The sequence below is a fragment of the Gymnoscopelus microlampas genome (assembly GCF_963454915.1).
Source record: "Gymnoscopelus microlampas genome assembly, chromosome: 22".
NCBI lineage: Eukaryota > Metazoa > Chordata > Actinopteri > Myctophiformes > Myctophidae > Gymnoscopelus > Gymnoscopelus microlampas.
In genome coordinates this window covers 40,548,683-40,559,692 of record NC_139959.1, presented here as the reverse complement: position 1 = coordinate 40,559,692, position 11,010 = coordinate 40,548,683, and positions in this window count along the sequence as shown.

The following is an 11,010-nucleotide window of genomic DNA, read 5'->3' as shown; positions in this document are numbered from 1 at the left end:
GATAATAGTAGTGGAGTAAAAGTCTGTTCTTCTCTATGGCAGTGAATGCTGGACCCTGAAGCCAACCCTGCAGAAGTCTCTAGATGGATGCTACACCAGAATGTTGCGTGCAGTACTTAACATCAGCAAGAGTACACATGACATGTTACCAACAAGATACTGTATGAGGGAATAACAAGTGTGAGCGAGAACATAGCAGCCAGGAGAATGAGACTAGCAGGCAGTGGTGGGAAAAGTACTCACATTCTTTACTTAAGTAAAAGTACCAATACTGCAATATAAAAATACTCTGTTACAAGTAAAAGTCCAGAATCAAAAATGTACTTGAGTAAAAGTACAAAAGTAGTGGCATCAAAATGTACTTAAAGCACCAAAAGTAAAAGTACTAAATATTTGAAAATAGCCTATGTATAAAATAGGTTTAAAGTGGTTAATGTATGTTTTATTATATCATAATTTATATTTGAAAAGTAACTAGCAACTAAAGTTTTCAAGTAAATGTAGTGGAGTAAAAGTACAATATTTGCCTCTGAGATGTAGTGGAGTAGAAGTAAAAGTATTGGAAATTGGAAATACTCAAGTAAAGTACAAATACCTCAAAATTGTACTTAAGTACAGTACTTAAGTAAATGTACTTAGCTACTTTCCACCACTGCTAGCAGGACACTGCCAAAGACATCAAGAACTGCCAGCCAGCAAATTGGTTGCTGTGTGAACCAACGCACGGTCATCGGTCAGGAGGACGTCCCACAATGACATACGTGGATGTACACAAGAATGACGCAGGAGCACAAAGTACCAACGAACTGGCCAGATGAACCGAGATGACTGGAAGCAACGATGGACGGCTCGTCTGAGGACGACCTAGAGAAAGAGAAAAAGTACAATATGTTGCCTCTGAGATGTAGTGGAGTAGAAATAAAAAGCATTGGAAATTATAAATTATAAATTAGAAACTCAAGTAAAGTGCAAATACCTCAACATTTTACATAAGTGCAATACTTGAGTAAAATGTACTTAGTTACTTTACACCACTGGCCACATACTGTAGGAGTGTATTAAATGTGCATGGCACATTTCCTGTTTGAATATGAATCATGTGTATACTTCAGCATTATCAGACCCCCCCCCCCCAGTCCCCCCTCTGTAATAATATGATCTGTCTGTTTTGAGCTCCAGTCTTCATGGCTGTGGTTTCTGCCCACATTGTACACTCAGCATATTATCTGCCACATCTCTGCATGGCTGCTGCTTCAGTTTGGAGACATTCCTCTGAAAGAGAAAACTATAAAATGGAAAACATTCTTCCATCCAACTGATCTGCAAAGAAGACATTCTCATACAGTATTCTAAACCAGTGGGTTTTCAACCCTTTTCATGCCAAGGACCCCCAAATTGATATATTTGGCCGCAAAAATGTGTCACAATCATTTTAACCACTTTATCCATTTATACGTTGGCTATTCAAAAATAGCAGATCTAGAAGCTCACAGCGCGGCACAAAGTGATGCGCTGTGAGCTTGTGCTCTGCTATTTTTAAAAACATTTAAAAAAAAATTAACATACAGCTTCTCTTCTGGGGTTCCCTGGCAAAACATTTTCAGATTGGGGGTCCGCGGCCAAATACATATCAATTTTGGGGGCCCTTGGCATTACATGAAAAAGCTTGAGGACCACCGACACAGGTACTGTTGTCATAATCAGCTCCCCCAAACTCGCTAGTTGCTCACAAGCAGTGTGCCTTTGTATGGAAGATTTTACAACTCGTAATTATGGAACTCGATTGTAATTATTGATTGATTGATTACAAAGTTTACATTTTTGCATTTGTATATGTATGTTTTATTGTTTTATTGGATCTTGTTTATTCAATACTTAATTGTTTTAGCTCTTGCTCATTTGATTTTCCTATTTGTCTCATCTGTTTAAGAAAGTAGGTAGCTGATATATTGCACTTCTACCTTAACGCTAGGTATATTCTTAGTTGCTTGTTTTAGAAGAGAATGCACTTCAGACTTCTGGTGATTAGTAGTTTTCGTTCCCTACCTACCTATGTTGAATGCACTTATTGGAAGTCTCTTTCGATAAAAGCGTCTGCTAAATGACTGTAATGTAATGTATTTTGCGAGGCCTAAAATACAAGTAAAGTGACCAATGGAAAATATTTGCGATTCGTTTTTGCACTTTGAAGATAATAAAGTCCAGTAAACTCTTCCATATACCTTTGAGAAAGACTGTCATGTTTGTCACTTCGCTATCAGTGGAATCACATGAATGATTCTGTATTGTTGTTGGCATTCACTTTGTGCATATAGTGCATATAGGGGGTGGATGTTATGTGTTGCTCAGAATGCCTTATAGTTTGTCATTTTGTCCGCTGTTTATGACATGCCATAAAAGTCCAGACCCACGTATTATGCCATTAAAAAAGGAGTAAAAATGAGTAAACACAGCATCCTGCACCCACTGGCCTTTTTAAAACACACCCTGGAGACAAGAGCAGGGAGCCATGTCTCCAGTCAAAATGCAATGGTGGAAAGTAAGAGCTGACACTGTACAATTGTGAGGTAGTTTTCCCACTTTTGAGTCGATGGAGGCTGCTAAACAGTGTGAAGGTGGGTTATTGAGAGGGAGATAGAGTGAGTGTGTGTGTGTGTGTGTGTGTGTGTGTGTGTGTGTGTGTGTGTGTGTGTGTGTGTGTGTGTGTGTGTGTGTGTGTGTGTGTGTGTGTGTGTGTGTGTGTGTGTGTGTGTGTGTGTGTGTGTGTGGGGGTTCTCTGGGCAGTAACTTATAGAGCGGGTCCATGCATCCTCTGCCCTGTGTAGTGTCTTTGATTTATATGGTAAGTGTGCAAGCCCGGACGTCTCGCCATAAGATTAAAGTGTGGGACATGGGAAGCATTAGATATTCCATTAGTGCAGCAGCTCCTCCTGCCCTCTAAATCATGGCCTTTACGTGGCATAATGTCTTCTTGTGTTTACTCTGTGAGGATACAACTAAAAGTATCTGCCTGATGCGGTTTGTATCATCATGCAGTTTGAGATTTATAAGACTCTAAACTTATGAAAGGTTAAAGCTGTTCTGTATGGTGGAACTTTCTCACAGACAGACAGACAGACCACACCATGAACAAATTGTGTGCCCACACAAACTGCACACTACCAAAGCATAAGGTACCCACTGACCATTTTTCGGGCTTTTAGACGTATAAAATATGTCTAAAGGCTAGGCTAAAACGGGGTTATAATTGGTCTAACAGTGAAAGTTTTTTAGCGGTCTAGGCTTAGCCTAGACGTTGATTAGCTGTTTTTTTAAGCGTCTATTTATAGACCTTCTATATTATAGCCGTTGAAATAATGTCTATAGTATAGACGTCTATATACAGACGCTTAAAAAACAGCTACTCAACGTCTAGGCTAAGCCTAGACGTCTAAAAAACTTTCACTGTTAGACCAATTATAACCCTGTTTTAGACGGAGGTCTAATAGCCGACTATGGCTTACTGGGTAGAAGGTAAATTGATGATTTTGCTGAGAGTTTCAAGCACAGGAGGCATCACAAGTGAACATTTATATAGTATTGAGAGTGGTTGATGCATTTGTGGTATATACAGTACAGTCAGTGTCTGTGTTGCCTTTTGGAACAAACTTGTAGACAAAACGCTATAGCTTTAGGAAAGCTGCATTCAAAGAACTTACATTGGCCTATTTACCTAGAGATCTGATGTGGTGCCTTTTAAATTGGGTCTGTCAGTGGGGTTAGGGTAATCTAAAGCTCAGCAGACGTTAGGTCTGCTGCCTTGACTCCTGAGACCTTCATTCTCCCATAGCAGTCAGTCAGACAGAGAGAGGAGAGAGACAATAAGGACGTGGGCCATAAAACATGGACTCCAGCAGCAGATGCTCATTGACGACAACCACAGTCCATTATAGGGTCCGTTAAAAACACTCAGGCATCTTTTTTCCTGAGCCATGCAGCGAGCCATCTCGGGGCCATGATGCCTGTGCTCTCTATGATGGGTTTTGTCTGTTTGCGTGGATGGATTTATATGAAGATCTACAGTGCTAGGATGTCAGTCAGTGCCTCCCACCTCCATTTCCTCACATGCATGTAGATCAGTGGTGGAAGAAGTACTCAGAAATGTTACTTAAAGTAAGCAATAACACAATATAAAAAAATACAGTGTTACAAGTAAAAGGCCTTGCTGTGTTCAAAATGTTACTTGAGTAAAAGTCCAAAAATGATTGGCCTCAAAATATACTTAAAGTACCAAAAGTGTACTAAAATGTTTGAAAATAGCAGATCTACAAGCTGTATACCGTGACAGATGCAACCATCCCTTTGTCCATCAGTCCATTTGTGTTGTATGTTATTTCTTGTCAGAATAAATGGAGATTGTCTCCAATGACATTTCTGGGTCTAATCCATTCAACACAACGCAGAGATAAAGACTACATCGGTTACACTTAGTTACTTCACAGCATACATGGGCAACTGGCGGCCCGGGGGCCACACATGCGGCCCCAACCTCCACTTAATGTGGCCTGCTGGTTAATATCAGAATACTGATATATTATTGATTTCAGCTGTTACAATTCCAAATTCATAAAGTTAACATAAGTATAACTAAATGCATTTGAAATTAAATGAAAATGATACTTTTCAGGATTCCAATTACAAAAAATTGCAAAAGAAAATTCAGGATTCCAATTCAAAAATAGCAAAAATAGCCGATCTACAAGCTCAAAACGAATCGCTACTTTTTGTGTGACATAGAATGGCCCGACGGTATAAATGTGTTCCTCTGGAGTGAGTGGGGAAATAAATATACTTGGCACTCTCCATCATCAAAGTTGCATCACCCCTGAATCCATTCAACACAACGCAGAGATGAAGACTACGCCGGTTAAACTTTACACGTTACTTTACACCATTGCTCCAATGGTGTAAAGCAGGGGTCTTCAACAGGGGGTCCGGGACACCTAGGGGGTCCTCAGAGTTACTACAGGGGGTCCACCAAATCTTTGTGTGAGATTTTTTTCTTTTTTTTACATTAACCACTTGAACCCTAGCATCTTTTCTGAGGAGAACTTTAGCCAAAAATAGCAGATCTACAAGCTCACAACACCTCGCGCTGCGAGGCGTTGTGAGCTTGTAGATTGGCTATTTTTGGCAAAGAGTTATAGGTGTAGAGGGAAAAAAGAGCAGCAAAAGTGCATCTGAAACACAATTTTATACAATATAGAGGGGGTCCCTGCTTCATCTCTCTCTCAGCTAGGGGGTCCTTGGTCTGAAAACGTTGAAGACCCCTTGTGTAAAGTATAGTGCACATTCACCGGAGCGCCACTCCTCCTCAGTGAAGAAAACAGGGAGGAGGTTGTGAATGTGATGCGATGCGCCTCCTTTCTCGTCTCTCCCCTTGAAGCTGTAACATAAATCTCCTCCCATCTCCTCACAGAGAGACAAGGCCATATGCTCAGGGCGTGGCTACCAGAAACACTCCTTTTTTACCAGCGTTAAACCCACAAAACAAAACCAAACATCACAGGCCCGTAAAACTAAACCTTTCTTGAAAAAGGAGCTGGAAATGGAGAAAACAAACAAAGGAATGGCTGAGCATCTGTCACGGTGCAAAGAACATCTGCGTGGATGGATGGAGAGCTTCTCCAGCTCAATGAGAAGCATTGTGGTACCAAGAGGACCATTACCTTCTATAACCCCTCTCTGCACTATGCAGGAGGAAACAGTGGTGGAAAGCAACTAAGTACATTTAGTCAAGTACTGTAGCCTACTTGAGTAAAGTTTTGAGGAACTTTTACTTTACTGGAGTATTTCCAATTTTCAGTACTTTTACTTCTACTCCACTACATCTCAGAGGCAAATATTATACTTTTTACCCACTACAGTTATTTGAAAACTTTAGTTACTAATTACTTTGATTATTATTACAAAACCTACATTAACCACTTCAGCCCTATATACGTTTCTGCCATTTGAAAATACAAGCTCAATAGATATTAAGGGGTCCTTTGGGGTTGGGGGGGTTCCAGGGGGTCCTCAGCAAAATGTGTTAATACAATATCACAATCATTTTAACCACTTTATCCAATTACACGTTGGCTATTCAAAAATAGCAGATCTACAAACTCACAGCGCTGCAAGCTTGTACATCTGCTATTTTTGTATTTATTGAAAATGTCAAAAATATTTTTTGTTGCTCCAAAATGTTGAGGTATTTTATTTTTAACTTTACTGGAGTATTTCCAATTTTCAATACTTTGACTTCTATTCCACTACATCTCAGAGGCAAATATTGTACTTTTACAACTAACTAACTAACTAACTAACTGAGTTGCATTGATTGATGCAAAATGCATTAAAATGTGGATGATAGCACCCTCTGGCAGTTGATCTACCAAGTCTATGTAATATAAAGCGCTGGCTTTATTTATTGTTTAATAGCGTTATTTTATCTTCATAATAACTTGGGTTGTTATTCTTGTACAAGAATGGCGATTATTTTACAACTATTGGATTTATTGAAATAAAGAACAGTTTTATAACAAACGCAGGATGTTTTACATCATTTTAGAAGCTAGCAGGCTAACAGGTTACCGGATGTAAACACAGTAAGTCTAGTCAAATGTTCTGTCAAAAGTGAGCGCTATTTTGGCCACTTCCGATGGGTTTTCATAATAAAAGCGTGTTCTGCACGTCAAATGAAGCGTCCAAAATCTGACGTCACGCAAGCATTTCCGCTTTTGCGCAGTTTGCGTTAGCTTTAGCTACAGTTAGCTTTATTTTACCTTCATATCTATTATCAGGTGTTACGTGTTTTATTGTTGCACTAAAGGACAGAAGGTTGTTTAACTCAACTGTCGATTGAAATAATGAAAGTTTTACAACAAATACAGGACTTGTTTTTACTTCATTTGAGAAGCTAGCTAGCTACATTTTGGAATAACAGGCTACCGGATGTAAACACAATGTCAAGTCAAATGTTCTGTCAAAAGCGAGCAGTCTTCCGGCCACTTCCGGCAGAGGGCTTTCAAAATAGAAGTATCGTCTAAGCGTCAAGTTAAGCGTCCAAAGTCTAATGTCACGCAAGCTATTCCGCTTTCAACCGCCAGAGGGCGCTATCATATATTGTAAAGTCTAGATAAAACCTCCTTCACTTGAATGGAGTGTAATTGCTACTGCAGCCAGGAGGTGAAACACGCACGCACGCACGCACGCACGCACGCACGCACGCACGCACGCACGCACACACACACACACACACACACACACACACACACACACACACACACACACACACACACACACACACACACACACACACACACACACACACACAGTACACGCTGCTGTATATTGTGCAACCTTTGGAAGAAACCATTACCACAGGGAAAGGGGGGTGTGTGACTTTTAGAGGAATGATGTACGACAAAATAATAAGAATATGTTTGACTCATAATGATATAAAATGATCATAACTACGTATTATAGAGAACATTACAATAAGTAAAAGATGGAATAAATACACATATCAAAGCTCTGTTTGGAGCATAATTACCCCCCCCCCCCCCCCCCCTCTGGCTGAATGTGATGATGTGGAGTAGGAAACACCCTGGGTTGCCATGTTTGCTTATTATAAGCAGCTCTGGGCTTCTTTTTCTATAAAGTCTCAAATATTGGTATTTGTGGGTTGAGGTGTTTGTTGGGCTTGTTTCTAAAGTGTTGTTACTTATTGTTTGGGCTTGTTTCTAAAGTGTTGTTACTTATTACATTACATTACATTACAGTCATTTAGCAGACGCTTTTATCCAAAGCGACTTACAATAAGTGCATTCAACATAGGTAGGGAACGAAACTACTAATCACCAGAGTCACCAAGTGCATTTCCTGTAAAAACAAGCAACCAAGAGTATACCTAGCGCTAAGGTAAAAGTGCGATATATCAGCTATCTACTTTCATAGACACATGAGATAAAATAGCCAAATCAAATGAGCACGAGCTAATAGATCCAATACAACAATACAACAATAGTTCCTACAACTAGTTAACAACAAGTAGGCCAGGCAAAGAGGAAGGGTAGTGTTTCCTGAAGAGGTGGGTTTTCAGCCTGCGGCAAAAGATGGGCAGTGACTCTGCTGTCCTGACATCAGTGGGAAGTTCATTCCACCACTGTGGGGCCAGAACAGAAAAAAGTCGTGACCGTGTCGATCGACCAGAAGGACCGTTGAGTGGCGAGGGAGTCAGTCGCCCCGAGGTGGCAGACCGGAGTGGTCGGGCAGGGGTGTGGGCATTGACCAAAACCCGGAGGTAAGAAGGAGCTGTTCCTTTCACTGCCCTATAGGCTAGCACCAAGGTTTTAAACTGAATGCGAGACGCTACGGGGAGCCAGTGCAGAGAACGGAGAAGGATAGTTGTGTGAGAGAACTTGGGGCGGTTGAACACCAGACGAGCCGCAGCTTTCTGAACAAGCTCCAGAGGTCTGATGGCAGATGCCGGAGCACCAGACAGGAGGGAGTTGCAGTAGTCCAGGCGGGAGATGACAAGAGCCTGGATGAGCACCTGGGCTGCCTTCTCCGTGAGGAAGGGGCGAATTCTCCTGATGTTGTAGAGGAGGAATCTGCAGGACCGTGTCACTGATGCGATGTTAGCCGAGAACGACAGTTGATCGTCCAGGGTCACACCCAGATTCTTCGCAGTCCGAGTTGACGTCACCACAGCGTTCTCAATGGTGATGGCCATGTCTTGGTGAGGACAGCCCTTCCCTGGGATGAACATCAGCTCGGTCTTGTCCAGGTTGAGCTTCAGGTGGTTCGTCGAAATCCACTCCGAGATGTCAGCCAGACAAGCAGCAACTTATTGTTTGGACTTGTTTCCTATTTTTGTTTTTAAACCATTGGTTCTCAAACATTTTCATGTCAAGGACAGACAACATAATAACCCATGTGTTTGTCCACGGACCCCCACCTGAACTTTTTTTGTTCCTCTTTTTTTTTTTTTTTTTTTTTATCCCACGATTTTGTAACCCTTATTTTTCACCCGGTGCCAATTTTCTAAGTGATCCTGGGCACTACACTCCCCTCACCAGCCTAGGGAGACCAGGGCCGAGCTCATGCCTCCTTCAATGCACGAGAGCCAACTGACCTTCTTGTCACCTGACAGGGGGGAGTTTACCTGGTTGGACGTAGCGCGTGGAAGGAACACGTTATTCCAACCAGTTCCTTTCCCCTCCATCAGGCGCCCCGGCTGTCATGGGGGAGGAGTTTAGTGACCAGGATTACTACATGTTTTTGTGAGGGTATCAACTACCCTGAGAGACACGGGGAGAACATGCAAACTCCACACAGAGTAGGCCCTTTCGCCAACCCCACCTAGGGTATGGGCGCTGATGACGCGGAGGAGGAGACACGCCCCCAGCGCCCACAGCGTCCCCGGCGGGAATTGAACCCAGGACCTTCTAGCTGTGAGGAGACAGCGCTACCGACTGCGCCACCGTGCCCTCTACTTTTTTTTTTCCAGGGACCCCCATACAAGATTTGTGTTGTTAAAATGTTTGAAACATGTTCTAAATAATTCCACTTCCTTTTAGCAGATCTACAATCTCACAATGTGTCGCATTGTGACACATTGTGAGCTTGTAGCGTGTGTGGTGATTTTTTTTTAGATTAATACTTTTATCAGGTTTTACTAGCATTGTAAAATGATGGGTACAATGTCATCCATTACAACACAAAGAGTAGGCGTACAGAAATGACTGAAGCATCAGAAACTTTTAAACAGAGCAGATAATTTCCTGTGTTTTGGTGACTTGTGTGAGTTTGACACCAAATCCAGGAGAAATCCAAAATGTCAATCCAGGAGTCCTCTATGAGATGTGGCAGAATCCAGGAGGGTTGGCAGCTAGTCTCTTCTTTTGGGCTTGTGTTCATAGACCTGGCTGCTTGTTTCTGTCACACAATCTGGCAACATTGAACTGAACACAGTCAGAAGTAGGAAGTAAACACAGTCCTTTACTTCATATAGGGTGAGAGATTTATGACTTATTATATGTTTTAAAAGTGAATTTCATGTGTTTTATAACGTATTCTATGTTGTTAAAGTTAATGTTGTTTAAGTGTGTTATAAGTTATTCTATGTTGTTAAAGTTAATGTTGTTTAAGTGTGTTATAACTTATTCTATGTTGTTAAAGTTAATGTTGTTTAAGTGTGTTATAACTTATTCTATGTTGTTAAAGTTCATGTTGTTTAAGTGTGTTATAACTTATTCTATGTTGTTAAAGTTCACGTTGTTTAAGTGTGTTATAACTTATATTAGAAACCTTCGGTATTGTTTACAAAAGTGTGTCAAAACTTAAAGGTAGGGTAAGTGATTTGCCTTGGTTAAAATAAGTGTTAAATAGCTCTATATTCTGATAGTACTCATTGCTATAGAGTGTTTGTTCAGTAAAAGGAGTCTCCTTGTCTCTCCAGCTCTTTATAAAACAGAAAATGCATTTTCGTTTCAGTTTCAGTTTCATTTCCAATTTTATCCAATCAGGATAGAGAACTCAATCAGTATATAGATTAAACAAGTGAAATTGTAAGTGATGACACTAAGAAATGAGCAGGCAAAATTGGAACTGGAACACTATAAAAATGAAGCTTAAAAATGGGTCCTTTCTCCTGATTGGCTGAGATTTTGACACCTACCAGAAAATGTATTTTCTGTTTATTAAAGAGCTGGAGAGACGGGGAGACTCCTGTTACTGAACAAACACTCTATAGCAATGATTACTATCAGAATATAGTGCTTTAACCTTTTAACAAAATACTTTTTGTTTTAACCCAAAAATATCACTTACCCTACCTTTAACAAACAATGGAGCCGTTTTACTTTCACTTTCTACTTATTACTCTGTCTGTCTGTCTGTCTGTCTGTCTGTCTGTCTGTCTGTCTGTCTGTCTGTCTGTCTGTCTGTCTGTCTGTCTGTCTCTTTGTATCTCTCTCTCCGTAT